General features: G+C 37.1%; 1 pseudogene; it reads right to left on the bottom strand.

The window, feature by feature from the left end:
- Positions 1 to 226: 226 nt before the first annotated feature.
- Positions 227 to 18739, bottom strand: part of LOC133043060 (killer cell lectin-like receptor subfamily G member 1) — a 44183-nt pseudogene continuing 25670 nt past the window's right edge.

The following is an 18739-nucleotide window of genomic DNA, read 5'->3' as shown; positions in this document are numbered from 1 at the left end:
TACTAACAACAAACGTTATCTGTTTCACAAATTTGCCTACACTCTTTAAAGAGTTAAGATAACATCTAAGTTCTCTCAAAGAGAGTCCAGCAAGAAGCCATCAATCCCAGGGAAGCGGCATTAATCTCACATCTAACTTATGTGCTAGAAGGGCAGCACTCACTAAAGGTGTACTCACGAGAGATCATCTCCCTCTTTTTAGGGAGCCACAGGACAGACGGAACATTCATCGATGTCTGACCTTCTTACAGATCCACGGAAGTTCAACTTCACAGCTAGAGGCGTGGAGGCCAATTTTGCTGAGGGTACCACACTGCTGTACCCAGAAGTTTGAAGCCATACTGTAAGGAACCAGAAAAGTCATTCACTTAAGGTGATGTGCAGAGTAAAGGAAGTTCTAAGGCGTGAAAAGATAAAAAAAGAGGACTATCTTCCTCCCATTCAGACCTCACTTCTCTCAGCTCCCAAAACAGCAGAATAAAAATTACTCATTATCCTCTTTAAAATGTCCTCTTTAAAAAAAAAAAAGTCTTTTTTTTTCTTGCCCTTATCAACTATTGATTTCCTTCATTGTTTCCTTTTCCTCTCCTCTCCATCCATTATCCTTGATCTATTTCCCCAGACATATAATTTCTTTTCCCCTTTTCTTTTGTCTTTCTCTCTCTCTGCACTCTTTTGAAGCCCCTTACCTTAAGCCATTTAAGCCTCATCCATCTTCCCACTTCCAGAGAGAATTTTTTCTCAGACCAATCCAGTAATATTGCTGACTGAGGAAATTTTGGATCCGGCCCTAAATAAGAGGTTGCAGAAGATGAAAAAAGGTAGGAAAAAATGCAGAAAGTTTAAAAAGAGATGTAGGGTCATGATAACACTATTATTCCTTACACCCTCTCTCATTACTGTTATTTAAGAACCGAATGTTTGTGTCCCCTCCCTCCTCAGTGCTGTGTTGAAGCTCTGATACCACAAAGTGATGGCGTCTGGAAGTAGTCTTTGGGCAGTAATTAGGTTTAGATGAGGTCTTCAGGGTGGGCCCCACACTAAAAATGGGATTAGTGCTCTTGAGGAGAAGGCTTCCCAGGTGGTTTAGTGGTAAAGAATCCACCTGCCAATGCCATAAGACAAAAGTGGGTTTGATCCCTGGATCAGGAAGATCCCCTGGAGGAGGGCACGGCAACCCACTCCAGTATTCTTGTCTGGAGAATCCCATGGACAGAGGAGCCTGGCAGGCTACAGTCCATAGGGTCACCAAAAGCCAGACATGACTGAAGCGACTTAGCATGCAATCTCTCACCACCACATGAGAGGGCAGCTGTCTGCAAGCCAGGAAGAAGTTTCTCACCAGAAACCAAGTCTACCAGCATCTTGATCTTGGACTTGGCCTCCAGAATTCTGAGGCAGAAATGTCTGCGGCTTAAGCTCCCCAACCCTGTCTATGGTTTATAGCAGTCCAAGCAGACTGAAACAAACACCTACTCCAAATAACTACTCTCTCTTTCAAACCTTCGTTCTAGAGATGTGTTGGTTGCAGAGTGCAATACTTCCTAGGATTGAACTTCATGCCTATAATTACATTCTTAGATCATGACAGATAAGATAAATACTACATCTTTACCTTCCACTGCAACTTCCTCCTTGATTAGATGGAGCACCAAATAGGTATTCAGATAAATACCAGATAAATATATATTCAGATAACTTTGAAAGGAAAAAGCTAAATACTGCTGTGAACACACTCATATTTCACATCATCATTTAACACATATGTTATTATTAAACTTGCAACAATGTATTTGGATTGTTGTTTTTTCCCCACTAAACTCCCATCAATCTTGCAAGTCCTCATCAATTTTGCATATGGCAAGAAAAAATAAACACAGTTCTTAAGGAAAAAGCTGATGTTAAGGTTAAGTTGGTTATACTCTTTACATGTCCCATGCTACCCACTAGAACAGAAATAAGATTCTTCGCTCTGTTGAGTCTGACCATCAAATGAAGGAGTTTATATCCTAATGGAATTGTCTCTAGAAATAAAATGAACTAAAATAAAGGTTAAATCCCAGAAGATTAATTTTGTATAGGATTTGGTGCTAGCGTAATAAATGTATTTAGCAACAAGTAAACTACCACCTTGGATATGGCCCTATACTCCCATCGAGTACTTAATTGTGTATGCTGGCGGGGGGACAGAGTCTGAAGTGTAAAGGAAGGGTAGGATAAATGAAATGACATCCTAATTTCCAGATTAGCTGGAAACCTTTTGTGCATTACTTAAACAATTTGCTTAAAATGATTATTTAAATTAGGAAAAAAGTGAGTTTATCCTCATTCTTCCAATGGGATTATAAGAAAAACTGTCCATCTCTTTCTTCCTCGCATTTCAGTGGAAGGAATGACAGGTAATGAAACACAGAAATGAATAGATGTCATTCATTAAATAAATAAACATAAACACAGACCTCAATTACAGTCTGAAGAGCTGGGATTCGATGATACTCACAAACGCCAATCCTACACTTGATCACTACTCTCAAGATCCATACAATTCTAAGTCACAAGATTCTGCCAATTTACTACTTCTCCCTAATGAGGCTGGACAGGACAAATGTTTACTGGATCACTTTCACTTGAAAATCAACATCCCACTTGAAAGAAGCTTTTAGAACCAGAGTACGATTATCTATAGAGTTCTATGGACTGATGAATGATGTGTGTGCATTACTGTAGAAGCAGCATAAAAGCATAAACAAGAGTATTTATTACAAGGGTGTGACCTCAGAAGGATTATCTTGCAGAGAAGGTATGAACTAGAGCAATGAGGTGCTATGTCATTTTAGAACTAATAATGTTTGGTTATACTTTAGAGAGAAAAAAGTACAAAACCTAAAAGCAAGATGAAGACAGAATGCAAACAAATGAAATCAGATACATTTTTTTCTGTCCTTTTCATTTTATTTTTAAGGTCAATATTTATGTCTTACACACACACACATGCTTTTGCAGGCAATATTTTTAACTTGTAATTAAAATACTGCTAAGCTATACAACGGAGGAGCCTGGTAGGTTACAGTCCGTGGGGTCAAAAGAGTCGGAAACAACTGAGCGACTTCACTTCACTTCACTTCACTTCAAGCTATAGAACATACTCCTTACACTTCTAAAGTGAACACTGTTTACAGGATATAACTAAGATATTTCAACCCATATAGAGATAAACTACTAAAATACCAAAGCTAAATTGGATATATCTTTTGATTGGCTAACTTAATTTCAGGGACTATATACTAAATAACTAACCTCAAAAAAATAATTCATATAAATATGTTTGTAGGTGCTTAAAATCTGGAAATTAGATTTTTTCTAGAAATATTAAAATAGTTAAGCAAAACTAGAATAATACAGATTTTTTTTTCAGAATTTTTAAAGATAAGTATCTAGAATCATTAAACGTGTGGAAAAAGGAATGAAATAATGCTATGTGACAAAAGCAAAACATGAACATATGATATCCAAAAAGCCTAGATATTTACATAGGGTAAATATGCAATTTTAAATAATATGTATGTTCTGTCTTCAAATAATATCATTTACATTTTTTTTCTTCAATCCCCCAGACACTTTTTCAGGTGAAGTACTTAAAATAATACATGTAGTTATTAATTAGGGAAAAAAAAGTACAATACAGAGCACCTGTAAAGTCAAAAATTAATTAGAGCTATTGTTTTCAATTTAGAGGTATTTCACTTGAAAATGTGTCTGGAAGGCTGAGGAAACACACTTTGAGCATATTACTTGAAAGTGTAACAAACATACTATTTAAAAATAACTTAATCCTCTGTTTACAGACTTTTCAAATATATCCTATAGAATGTAGGCATTGACTGTTAGCATACAAAAACTAGCATATAAAAACATGCAGATACATTAACAGATTTAAGGAAAACTTGACAGGGTACAAAATGACTAGAATTAAATATTGATAAGAATTTCCTCTATAATTTTGTGTATGTGCACAGTGCTAAAGTTAGTAAGCCTTGCTCAATAAACCAGAACACTCTCTAAAAGAGTGAAACGCTGGGGTCCCACTGTGAGGCGAGCAGAAGTAATGCAGCTTAGATTAGGAGTAGGCCTTCCTACTTGGTAAGATTATCAGGCCACCTGGATACAACTAATTAGCTTTCGCTTAACACTGACCACTGTTTGCCAATTAGGAAATTAGGAACGGGCCGGAAAACCCCAGGAAAGTCCCGCCTGCGCGAAAGTTTTGACCAATGAAATTGCTTTGCAAACTTGTAACCAATCCGCTTAAACCAACTACCAATGGCGTGTGCTCACCCAATAAATTTGTGTAACAGCTTGGGCTCGGGGCTTTCTGACCTGCACCACTGCGTTGGATGCGGCAGAGGGCCCTGGCTCCAGTCAGTAATAAAACTTCCCCTTTTTGCCAGTTGCACTGTCTTGGAAGCCTTCTCTCTTCCCGCTCGGGGATTCGGACATCGGGCATAACACCCACCAACTGGGGAGGCAGGAGGACCCGCACTCCCACTTCACTAAGTCTTCCAGGACGCACCTGCCCACAGGCACCTGGCATGTTCTCGCCCCCTGTGATGCCCAGGAGGGAGGTCGGCTCCACCCAGAGAGCAAAAAGGAGGTGCCCAAGAGATGAGGTTGTCAGCTCACCTGCTCCTGCAAAAGTGGAAATCAGAGTGGAAGCCAAAAACAGGCAGCAGGAAAGGATAAATCTTCAGACAAAAAAAAAAAAAAAAACACAAAAGGGGAAAAAGGAGCACAAGGGAAAAAGGCTAACCAAAAGACAAGATTTACCTGCAGAAAACAGAGAAACTAAGAGCGAGGAGAACCCAGCCTCTGACGAAGCAGGAGAGAAAAGAAGCCAAATCTGATTCAAATCACATGCCCGGCTTTAGTGGTCCCTGTCAGCCTTCTTGTACAATACAGGGCAATATGTTTAGCAACTCTTTTGTAAATGGAAAATTGTGAGTAGTTCGGAAAACATTTTTAAGAAGGAGGAAATTCAACCTTATTCCGTTTTTTAAGTGCTAACTGCTTTTCTTTAAGAGGTGAAATCATTTATTCGTTGTTTTGGGTTTGTTTTTTGTTTTTTGTTTTTGGTACAACCAGAAAATAGTGGGATATTGAATACAGATGCTTTGATTGTCTTGGGTGTCAGCTTAACATTGCATAGATGGGGCAGATTTTACATCCTCCAATACAAAGCACACTAAATGGCAATTTGGAGTCAGTTGTGTGTTTAACATGTCTTGGACACTTTGAATTACTTTTATTCCCATGTTGGTTTTGGTGAAATTGTTTCTTAAAGAAAAACCATGCCTTGATCTCTGCTCTCCCTGTCAGAATTCTGTGCACTCTATAGCATCTTTGTTCAGGTAATCCAGTTTTCCTAGTAACTTTCTTAATCTGCTGTGAAAATTAATATCATATACACTACTAATGAATTTTCAAATTGTGAATCTGTGGGACATATGATTTAACAGTGTATGAACACTTGAAGGCATTCATACTTAACATACTGTTAAGAAAAGTTTGCCTCCAGATTTTAAACTGGAGAGTAACTGGGATAATTGTTCAGAAAAGAATCACAATTACATTTTTTTTTTAGATTTTTGGTACAAATGTTAAGAATTATACACAAATTTAAGCTTCCGTATACCAGTCAATCCTAAAGGAAATCAACCCTGAATATTATACATTGGAAGGACTGGTACTGAAGCTGAAGCTCCAATACTTTGGCCACCTGATGCAAGGAGCTGAAGAGACCCTGATGCTGGGAAAGACTGAAGGCAGGAGAAGGGGATGACAGAGGATGAGATGGTTGGATGGCATCACTGACTCAATGGACATGAGTTTGAGCAAGCTCTGGGAGATAGTAAAGGACAGGGAAGGTTGGCAGGCTACAGTCCACGGGGTCACAAAGAGTCAGACATGACTTATTGACTGAACAACACAAAATACTGATCCTCAAAACAATCAGTACAATTTCAATTATGAAAGAAAAAAAATAGTAAAACACTGTTCATCAACAGGTGAATGGATAAACAAAATGTGCTTTATCCATATACTGGAATGTTATTCAACCTTTAAAAGGAATGAAATTCTGATACCTGCTACAGCACAGAGGTACCTTGGAAACATGCTAAACAAAAGAAGCCAATGCAATAAAATAAGCCAGATACAAAAGGACATAAGGGAAAATTCAGAGACATTAAAGAAAAAACTAGCAGTCACCAGGGGCTGCAGGGCGGGTTATGGTGATTTACTGTTTAATGGGTGTGGAGTTTCTGTTTGAGGTGATGAAAAATGTTCTGGAGGTGAACAGCGGTCACAGTTGCACAACGATGTGAATATACTTAATTCCACTTAATTGTCTACTTTAAAATTGTCAAAATAGTAAGTTGTATGTTATTCATGCTTTACCACAACTTTTTAAGTTTAAAAAAAAAAGACTGAGAAGTATCCTAACCTACCTACCAAAGGTATGCTTTGAGGTGAAGTTCATAATGGTTGCTTTATCTGGTTATGAAGAAAGGGTAACAAACACGCACACATTACCAGACTACAAAGACCTCAAGTAAAACAATTCTCCTGCTTCCAGCCATTTAGTTCTATCTTCTAACATACCATTTCAGGTTTCCTCCAAAGGGAAAAACTCAATTCAACAAATCATAATTTACTTTGTGATACATATTTTACTGAATTTCACACCCTGGGAGACAGAAAGGAAAAAACAAAAGTTATTTTGACTCTGGGCTTTATTTCAAGTGTCAAGGGGAATTAAAGTGGAAAGAAGAAAAATTAAAATGAAGTGATTCCTCCTATGTTAAAAAACAATTTCACATAGATTTTTCTCACTTAATACTTGTAACGATTCCAGAAAAAAATTTCTCCACTTCGTACATGAGGAAATTGAGAGTCAAAGAGGTTAAGAAACTTGCTGAAGCTCTCATAGCTAGTAAGCAATTTAGTAAAAAGAAACTCCTATCTCTCTGAAAGAAATGAAGCTCTTTTCATTACCCAAATCTACTTTACATTATGGGGAAAAGTGACCATGTTATCATAGTGTTTGTAGTCACAGAAGGAAAACTTGGATATAATTAGATGGCTTCCCTAGTGGCTCAGAAGGTAAAGCGTCTGCCCACAATGGGGGAGACCTGGGTTCGATCCCTGGGTTGGGAAGATCCCCTGGAGGAGGGCATGGCAACCCACTCCAGTACTCTTCCCCGAAGAATTCGATGAATAATGGAGCCTGGTGGGCTATGGTCCCTAGGGTCACAAAGAATAGGACATGACTGAAGCAACTTATCACGTCAATACTAGGAAAAGCAAGCATTTATCTTAAAATAATGTATAAATATTGCCATCAGAGTAAAAGAATAACAACACTAGTACAACAAAGTCAACAGACTAGATATAAGTCAAGTTGGTTTTACAGGATTTTACAAAAGCTGAGGGCAAGAAAAAGAATCAGGCTGGAGAACCAAGCAAAATTCCACAGGAAAGTCACAAGTAAGATTTATCTGTCGTTGCTATGCAATCTCTCAGGGATATTTTACCAAGAGCATAGAATTCCTTTCCAGGACTGATTTGAATCAAGGGTCCTTAAAAGGAAATAAATCAGTTTTGGAAATGAAGACAGTCTGACTCTGTTCAGCTTACTCAATGGTAGATCAAGATTTGCAGTGAGTAGAGAAAGAATGGAAAGATGAAATCCTTTAACACTCATCCTTTAACATTCCTCCAGGGGACCTCAGAGAAACAGAACCATCCCCACCTCCCAGCTATCCTGGGCTGCAGCCGTCATTATCACACTGCAATTACGGTAGCTGCCTCTCTGCAATTCTCCGAGGCACCGTCTTGTATTATGATTCACTACTCTGTTTATCAGTGTTTGCTCAACAGTATTTCAAGTTGTCTGCTCACTTCTACTATTGATTTCACTCAGCCTAAGGACTCAGAGGCAGTTGTATCAGAATGAGAATAGGAGTTGCTGCAAAAAGGTCCAGAAAGCAAGGTTATTATTACTAGGTGCCATAAAAGCATGACTCAACAGGTCTAAAGAATACACCCCAGTGCATTCTGTCACCTAGTTTATGGGAGGATAAAGGAAAAGTAAGTCACAGAAGTGGACTGATTTGAAGTTAGAGTTTATGCAGAATTTGAAAGGAATGGGTATTCTTTTGACAGACAACACGAATCCAGATGCTTTAGTCTTCTCTTAAAATAGGAAGTTACAGACTTTATAGACTGTATGTTCTTTCCAACTGCTTTAGAGTAATTCATTGCCTCTCAGAATTTCCCCCAAGAGATGTTTATTATAGTTGAATTCTTAATAAACTCTTCTCTGTGATTCTACCCCAAAAAGATGTAAAACAATTCAAAACACAAAACTCGGCATGAAATTAGCACAAAGCCTAAGGAGGATTCCTTATTTTCTTTGCATATGTAATTTAAGTTGACAAGTTAGAAATTGATTGGTTTTTGTACCAGGTAACAACCTCAAGATGTCAACTCCTTGTGTTACTTTGAGATGTTTCAAGATTCATAAAGAACTCGCTTCTTGACAGTTGAGCAGACAGGAAGGATCTGAGAGGCCAGTAGGAAGTGGAGCCCAGCAGTTCAACTCTGCAAGGAGTATAAAATCACACACACACACACACACACACACACACACACACACACACTTTCCTTCTTTCTCAACTTTCTGGAACTGCTTCTTCCTCATGCCCTCCGCACAACCCCAACTGATTCCTAGCCTAGACCTTACTTAATTCTAATGAATGAAGACAAAATATTATGAAGAGGGCATTAAGTCCCCAAGCTACCTCTCTTTCCCTGCATCCCAGGTTCCACCAGCTCTCACTGGTGAGATAGAGCTGGTGAAACATGTAAAGTGAGTAAAGTGCCTCTTTACTGTTAGACTGAAATGTGTCTGGATCTAATGTTTTCTTTTATCATATTTGTGAAAGTGAAGTGAGTGAAAGTCGCTCAGTCGTGTCTGACTCTTTGCGACCCCATGGACTACACAGTCCTTGGAATTCTCCATGCTAGAATACTGGATTGGGTAGCCTTTCCCTTCTCCAGGGGATCTTCTCAACCCAGGGATCGAACCCAGGTCTCCTGCATTGCAGGCGGATTCTTTACCACCCGAGCCACAGTGGAAGCCCTGTATTTATGGTCTAATTTCTCCCAGTAATACCATCCTGCCACCTCCAATAGACACACACACACACACACACACACACACACACACACACATGCATGCATACATACGAATTGGAGTATCTAGGTATATAACTGAGGGTTGTTGGGGGAGGGAAAGGAAAGAACATTCCTTTTGCTCCTCAAAAGAGGATACACAATAGCATTCTCCAACAAAACTGCCTATATTTATTAAACATTTGCATTTACCATTTCCTTCTTATCTTCAAACATAAGGAGATCTGCGTCATTGGCTAAGCAGAATTCCAGGCTAGAATTCCAGCTTTTTTTTCCACTGATAAGTAATAACAGTTGTCACCATACCGCATCCAGGGGTCTGGGCAGGGAGGATGGTCAGCATAAGTGGAGAACTTGGAGCCTGGAAAGGAAGAGGACTTGGGTCACATCTTTATGGATCACTTTGTCTTGGCAATGAAATGGGGGATAAACTGTCTTCCCTGCCCTCTACCTTTCAGATTAAGGTTTAGAGAAATGTACCACAATGCACGGTCTCAAATACCTCACAATGTCCAACTCTATTACTACTACTGAACATTCTGTTAAACAAGGAATGTGAAGGAGCAGGGAAGGAAATAGACATAAGCTGGCTGAGGACTGGGAAGAGAGTCCCTTGCTTGTGCTAGACATCAGTATGCACGTGTGACATATACACAACAGGTAATGTAACAGTGTATTTGCACTAATATTTCACTGTTTTATATAGACTCAGAGCATACATTGTGTAATAGCATAATGCACATTGCTTAAATCAGGTAGAATCTTTCAGAATATGCAACCACAGTCTGACACTCCATAATAGTGCAGAAGAAAAGGACAGAAACTAGAAAGAACAAACTTATCTAAAATGAAAGGCTGTTTGGGATTTTTTTTTTAAATCACAAATGTGGTAAAAATTCACTGGAAATTGGATAAAAGACATACTTCATCAAAAAGAATTCATTCTAGATATTTTTTAAAAAAAGATTTTCTGACAGAGAAGGATATCAGCTGCTAAAGCAAAGTCATGCCATTCTCCTCACTGAGCTCTTTTATATACAGACACTCTCATTCCTTTAGAATGGTTGTGCTATAGATCCGTGAAAATGAAAGAGAACTGAATAAGCTTTCATGATAATTCAATGCAAATTCAAAATTCTATTGATTTTCTACTTCTACAAGACATATTTGTATAAACCCTCCATAAACATAATCTCACAATCTCAAGTGTGAACCATTACATCAAGTGAGCATACATGTGGATACATAATTAAAGAATAGATTATATATCTATTCCAGATTTGAAGTTAAAAAGTGGGGAATGTAGTCAACCTTTAGACAACCTTTCTGTAGGAAGGCCTAGCATGGGAACAACATAGGGTTCTGGAGATCGAGCTATAAAGTCAACACCTTATAATTTGTGCTTTTTCCATACAACTGTGATGGTACCCAGCCTGAAGGAAAAATTCCTGACTTGCCTACGAATCTCCTTCTGTCAAAAGTAGGACTTGGATATGACGTAGAGGTCCTAGGACTTAACCCTTAGAATCCAAATTAATAAAATCTGTCTAACCTGTCACTTGGGGCTTCCCTAGTGGCTCAGTTAAGAATCTACCTGAAATGCAGGAGACCTGGGTTCAATCCCTGGATTTGGAAGATCCCCTGGAGAAGGGAATGGTTATCCACTCTAGTATTCTTGCCTGGGAAATCCCATGGACAGAGGAGCCTGGCAGGCTACAGCCCACAGGGTCTCAGAAAGAGTCAGACACAACTTAGTGATAAAACAACAACAGCAGTAGCCTGTCACTAACAACCATGCTCAGATAACAAAAACCTAAGTTAGAACTCTGGATTGTGAAACAAAAACTGAAGGCTCTCTGGATCATCCTATATAAGGACCTACAAGTAAATCTAGAAAAGTTCATTTTAGAAAATGGGAAAGCTCACTAAATGGGAAAAATTAGAATATGCTTAATTAAATTACAATATATCTCATATGAAAAGTTAAACAATATTAAAATTATAATTTGATTTTCCTGCTAAATATGGTAGTAGGTAGGAAAATGTAGATAGGAAATATCAAACCAAAAAGCAATACACAAAATTATAAGCATATTGTGATCAGAACCATTGCCAGCCTTATTTAAAAGATTAAATACTTAACACAAATGCATGTACTCAAAAACTAGAAGACTATGCCTGGGAGATACTGTTGTGTATGTTGGTGATTTATTTTGCTGGGACTATTTTTCAAGTTTTCTGTAATGTTATATTGCTTTTATAGTCAAACTTTGATTTAAGATGGCACTTACCCTGGTACAGAATCCATTGCAACAGCAGCATACTCACTAGAATGGTGGACAGAAGCCCCAAAGCTATCGCCACGTGGTAAGAGTGAGGGGATCTCAAAGAAGAAGCTGGAAGAATAGAATCCAAAAAAATATCCTGAGTCAGAATAAAAGTCGAAGGAGAAAAAGTCAGGGAAGGATAGCTGGGATCTTGAAGCAATTTGACCTGGTTGGAACTGCAATCCAGGACTTAAAGTTTCTTTTCCCAGATCTGTCAGGGCCATGCTCTGAAGCTGAGGGTGGCCACCATTAACTTCATCAAGGAACATATTTTACTTATCCAGTGAAACATACTTTTTGTTCTGAAATTGTGGCTTGCATAGTCTCATGCTTTAGTGGTGAGAATATAATTTGGAACAACTTCTTTGGATGGCAGTTTGGCTGTGTCCCAAAATCACAAAGGCATTAATTAACTCTTTGACTCAGCAATTTCTCTTCAAGAAATTTTTCCTGCAGACATTCACACATGTATAAAATGTTATATTTTTAAGGCCACTCATAGCAACAATATTTGTAGGGGGAAAAGACTAAATCCAACCTGTCTATCAATAAAAGATGAGTCAAACACATTCTGATGTAGCCATAAAGTCAATATGCAATTTCTAGCAAAAAAACAAAGACAAGCTTTTTTCACAGATATGGAGTGATTTTTCAAGGACTATAGACAAGGGAAACAGTTAATAAAACTGTTGTTGTGAAACAGTGTATGCTAATAGGCATTTCTGAAAATAGACACATGCATCTGATAAGGTTGCTTGCCTTGGGGAGGGGAAACAGGTCAAAGGGGACAGAGATAGCAGGAAGACTTTCTATTTTCTTCTGTACATTTTGAATTTTGAACCATATGATGCATTATTTATTCAAATTGAAATAAATAAAACTTAAATGAAAATAAAATAACTGACACCTCACAAGTGCTTTGGAACCTGTCATAATTGGAAGAGTGATCAGTTTAGGTTGATAATTTGTTTAAGGATGGGACATTACTTCATATTAATTATGTTGTATACAATGTATACCAAGATGGCATCTTTTTCACTTGGAAAATAACAGATTTTTCACCCCCATTTTTTATTTTTAAATGGTAGTGATCTCATAGTCTGATAGTGTAGGACTGATAGTGTGAAAGGCAAAAATCTATAAAGTAAGGCATTTCAGTTCTAGTTTTGACTCCTTTATTTGATAAACTTTAATTTGGAAATTGAGAAAATAATTCTGCTTATTTGGACCTCACTTTAAAATTTAAATTTTAGGTAAATGATATTGTAGATGAAGGTATCTATGACTTATTTTGAACTTCTTAAAGAAATTCATAGTGAAGATAGCTTAAAATGAGAGAGCTCTGTATGATAACTATTTCGACTGATAAATCCAAAAGCATTTGATTTTTTAGTGACATAAAAATACAGTTGCACTATAGAAGAATATTTAATGAAATAAATGTTGATTTTAGATATTACACTAAGTATAAAAAAAGTATCAAAACATAATTGCATAAATTGTATATGTGCAACCACAATTCAGTTTAAAAAATTAACTGAAATTTAATATTTTTAATATACTTTATATTAAAAGACTCTTAGTGAAGTACTTGTAGTAAAGTCAGTATAAAAAAGCAAAAATATGTCAAAATAGTAATAGTGATGATCACCATGTTGTAAAATTATTAGTGATTTTATTTTATTACATCTGCTCTCATAGTTTCTCTAATTCCTGTAATGAGCATGTAATGCTTTTTGTATTTCTCCTGGAGAAGGAAATGGCAACCCACTCCAGTATTCTTGCCTGGAGAATCTTATGGACAGAGGAGCCTGGCAGGCTACAGTCTGTGCGGTCGCAAGAGTTGGACACGACTTAGCAACTAAATCACCACCAATACTTTTCTAAAGAGATTTTTAATATTGTCTTAGTGCTCCTAACCTATTTTCTCATTCCCAAGCAGAGCACCCCAGAAAGCTGGTGTAGGAATAAACATACTGGCAATAAATAAGAATGTGCAGTGTCCACTGGATACAAATAAAAAACCACTTGCCTGGAAATCAAAATAATTATAGTCAAGTTTCAACTTATCACAAATTGTGTGATCATGTACTTAAACTTTAAAATGCACATTCTTTTTGATTTAACATTTCTATTCCTTAAAAATTAGCACAGACATAACCCCAAAGAAGGAAAAATAAGTACAAATAAAATGTTAAATGCTCCATAATTTAATGTAATAGAAATAAATCTAAATGTCTAAGTATAGTGAAATGATTTAGCAAATTATAGCAGTGATTTCAAGGGACAATACTAAAACTTGTAATATTAAGATTATGAGGTAAAAAAGAAAGGAAACTTATGGAACTACACTAAAGAACGCACTTCATAGGAGTTTGCTCCCTAACATATAAAATCAAATTAATTTTGGCACTTACACAGTTATCTGCCTGTCTCAGAAAGTGTTCTCTCGGGGTTCGATGTAAGAATGGTTTGTTTCATCTTCAAATTCCCAGAGAGTCACAGGGTCTAGTAACTGAAATGCTCTTAATACCTTCTTCCTACACTTGTCACCATTCTGGTGCAACACTGGGAATGTGGGAAGGACCTAGTTATATGAATTGTCAGGGGACGTTCAACTTTAAGGAATCCAATATGTTGCACTTTTCTTCCTTTGTGTGTCATTTCTCAAGGATTCTCTGTTCCTTATCAGTCCCTATTCCGGAAATGAGTAGAGCTGCATGCAGTTCTCAGGACTGAGATCATGGGAAAGGGTACCTGCTTGGATTCCTTTCAGTAGCTCCCTTCAATGACTCTTTTCAGCATCAGCGACCTTGTATGTATTAGACTATCCATTTTGTTGCAATTGATGGGATTTCATCCTTTGTAATGGCTGAGCAATCATTTTACTAAAGATATATAAGCCTGCATTTCTGCTAATAAAATACCCTTGTTCCACTAGAGACTTGGGTCCCCGTGTCATTCTTTCTTTCTCTCTCTCCCTCTGGCTAATTCTCTGGAGCATAGAAACCTGCCAAGCTCACTTTCCTGCCCAGGCTTTCAAGACCTCTTCGAGAGGACGCCCTGTGCCTCCGTGAGCAGTACAAGCCTTGTATTAGGGCTTTATTGGTTCTCTGTGTAACCCAAGGAATACTAGCCTCTTTCTCTCTTTTGCTTTCTTTTTTTTTTTAATTTTTTTCATTTATTTTTATTAGTTGGAGACGAATTACTTTACAATGCTGTAGTGGTTTTTATCATCGACTCCGGACCACCAGGTTCCAGTCCATTAAAGGACCGCAACAAGTGGCGCCCGAACGAGGACCTGGTACATGTGGCATTTCGGACGGTGTGACTCAGGACCTATTGAGGTCGGTAAGTACTAAGAAATGGGTCAAATGGCTGGAAAGCCCCATCATTTCTCTACTTTACTTCACCATTGGTATAAATTTCAGGGACGTTTGGTTTCACATCAGCAAATAGAGGCTTATCTCCAAATGGTGGAAAACTATCTTGACTGTAATAATCATAGACATCTTATTCTTGCTGATTGCTTTTTATATCTGTAATTATATAATAATTTTTATACGTAAATGGCTTAGGCATTTAAGTTACAAATGATTACTCATGCTCCTGCAGTTTCCACTGCCTCCTCTAGCCATTACTCAGGGCCCCTAGATCAGAGACCCTCTATATAAAGATGAGGAGAATATATTGCCTCAACAATTTAAGGCCTATGCCCCTTCCCAGCAGGAAGAGGTTACAAATTGTTTTCTCAACCCCTTTCCCTGACAACTGTATTCTCCTAAAAGCATGAGGAAATGAAACACTGGAAGCTTAAGCAGACAGTCCAGGGCCCTATAAAGAGGAAACAAACATTCTCCCTCATGCTTTCCTTAAGCCTTGTGCAACAATGTATCTTGCCAGAAAACTGACCTCTCTTTAGCTCCAGAACTAATGATCACACAGCACAATGTCTTACTCACAGAAATGCTTTTCTTAGGCTCTATGTTAATGATTATAATTGTAACAAATCTTGCCTAAGAACTTGTATATCAAGACTTGTACCCCTGATTGCACAGCAACAATATATCTTGCCCAGAGACATTATCTGGAACCTGTTCTCCCTGGTTAATCTTGTGCCAAAGTTATCTCTGGATGAATGTCTTGAGAAAGGGCCTAATAGAACTCTTACAACATTGAGGTATTCTTTTTACCTATTCTCAACAACTAATTGAAAATATATGTAAAGTTCCATTTAAACTAATGAGACAAATACTCTTTCTACCCCCTTTTTGATATCTATGACAGAATCTTTCTCTGTTCTTTGAGGCAATAGAAGCTCAAATACTATGCCCTCCTTTATTGCATGAATAATTGAAAGAAGTTACCCTTGAAGCCGGGGATCAAATTACTCCTCAAGGAGAACATAAAGGTACTTACACTAAGATATTACAAGGACCTAATGAAACCTATGCTGATTTTCTAGCTAGACTAGAAACTGCTATTTCCCATACTGTGATTGGAAAAGAAGCCAATATACAACTAGGAAAACTGCTTCCATATGAGAATGCAAATCAAGAATGTTAAAGTGCTATCACTCCAATATGTGAGACTGGGACTGTTATTGATTATTTGAAGGTTTGCCACAATCTGGGATCTAAGACATAGAAAATGCAAATGTTAGCTGAAACAATGGCTGTGGCTTTTATAAAAAGAGAAATGAAAGATATTTTACACATGGGGATAAGACCCATATAAGAGATTGCCCTAAGAAATATACAGAAAAAATTAAAAATAATAAAAGGTTTCCAAAACTTTGCCCTCGCTGCCATAAAGAGATGCATTGGGCTAAAGGTTGCCAATCTAAATAGGATGTTGAAAGAAAACTTATTTCAGGAAACTTCAAACAGGGGACTCCTCCGGTCCCCTTCAACAAAAATCAGGGACAAACTCCATCTTTTCCCTCAAATCTTCAACATCCAGCAGTACTGCCATTGATATATCAGCCCTAAATGATTTTCTCTTTTTCCCTCAAACAATCCCTTCTAAAATACCTACCGGACTTTTTGGACCCCTACCTCCACAACCTTTCGGCCTTTTACTTGGTCAATCTAGTTTGACTTCTAAAGGAATTACTGTTCACCCTGGAGTAATTGATTCAGATTATAAAGGAAAAATTCAAATTATGATGTCATCTCAGATTATATAGCAATTCAAAAAGGGGGACAAAATTGCTCAATTACTTCTTTTACCTTATACTGCTATTAACTCCTCTCATGATATACAGACAGATGGATCAAGTAATACAAATCAAAAACAATCCTTATGGACATCATTGGTATCTGAATATACCCAAACAAATATAAATATCAAAATAAATGATAAAAGATTTTCTGGTCTCTTTGATACTGGATCTGACATCACTATTATTTCCAAACACTTATGGCCCAAATCTTGGCCTATACAGAAAATTTCTTGCCAAATTACAGGAGTTCCTCAAACCAAAATACAAGAAGTTTATCAAAGTATTCAAATTTATCCTTATGAGGCACCAGAAGGCCAGCCTGCTACATTACAACCTTCTGTGATATATACACCCCTTAATCTAATAAAAAGGGATTTACTTATGCAATGACAAACTCAGATATACATTCCACATTTTTCCTAGGGGCCACTGCTCATTTAACAAACAAAACAATTATTAAAATAATTTGAAAGAATGACAAGCCTATTTGCACAGAGCAATGGCCCCTTACAAAAGAAAAATTACAGGCTGCTAAAGAACTTATAGATACACAATTAGAATTAAAACATATTGAGAAATCTTGCTCTCCTTGGAATGCTCCTATTTTTGTTATAAAAAAGAAATATAACAAATGGCATCTCTTAACAGACCTTAGAAAAGTTAATGCATCTATGAAACCTATGGGTACATTACAACCAGAGATCCCATCATCTACCACTATTCCTCAAGACTGACACATTATTATTATTGATTTACAAGATTGCTTTTTTAATATACCTCTACACCCTTTAGACTGAGAAAAATTCGCTTTCTCCCTCCCTTTTCCTAATCACATTGGGCCTCATAAACAATATTAATAGACTGTACTGCCTCAAAAAAATGATAAATTCTCTCACCATGTGTCAGTACTATGTAACTAAAACACTTGAGCCTATGAGAAAACAATTTCCTGACTTTCTTGTTACTCATTATATAGATGATATATTGTTTTCAGCTCCATCTGTTTTAAAAACTCAACACACGTTTGATATAGCTCAACAATGTTTAAACAACTTTGGATTAATCATTGCCCCTGAAAAAAATCTAAACCTCTATACCTTACCATTACTTAGGGTTTATTATTAATAGACAACACATTACTTCTCAACTAACACAGATTCATACTGATAAATTATCAACCTTGAATGATTTTCAAAAACTTTTAGGCGATATAAGTTAGATTAGGCCCTCTTTGGGCATTGCTAATTATCAACTAATTAATCTATTTAATACTTTGAAAGGAGATCCTAATCTAAATAGCCCTCAATCACTTTCTCAAGAGGTACAAGAGAAACTCTATTTAGTGCAAAACAAACTACAAAGACATTTTCTTACCTTCATTAGAGTAGATTTACCTTTAAAGTTATTTGTACTGGCCTCTCTTCATTCTCCCATGAGACTTCTTGCCTAACAAGAACACCCAATAAAATGGATCTATACCCATTTTAGAGAAATAAAGTCACTTATGTCCTATCTTGATTTAATTATTCTAATCATTATCAATAGGAGAAATAGTACTAAACTCTAATTGGCTCCCATCCCCATAAAAATGTAATACCTATTAATAAATCTCAATTTGAGAATACATTGCAAACTTCTACTGATTTCCAAATAGCTTTTCTAGAATATTTTGGGAAATTTTCATTTCATTATCCCTCTAACAAGCTATGAAGTTTCTTCAAAAATACTGAATTTATTATTTCCCACATCATCAGCCCACAGCCTATAACTCAAGCTAAAGTTTTCTACATAGATGAGACTAAAAATGCCAAAGGCTCATTCTGGTCTTTTCAAAGAGGGTAAAGTCTTTTACACTAAATTCCATTCTGCTCAACAAATTATATACCCTTATTCAAGTTATTTGCCTACATCCCTACCCCATTAATATAGTCTCTGA

This window comes from Dama dama, chromosome 22 (assembly GCF_033118175.1).
Source record: "Dama dama isolate Ldn47 chromosome 22, ASM3311817v1, whole genome shotgun sequence".
Taxonomy (NCBI): Eukaryota; Metazoa; Chordata; class Mammalia; order Artiodactyla; family Cervidae; genus Dama; species Dama dama.
The sequence above is the reverse complement of the archived record's forward strand: the minus strand, read 5'-3'. Positions and strand labels throughout refer to the sequence as shown.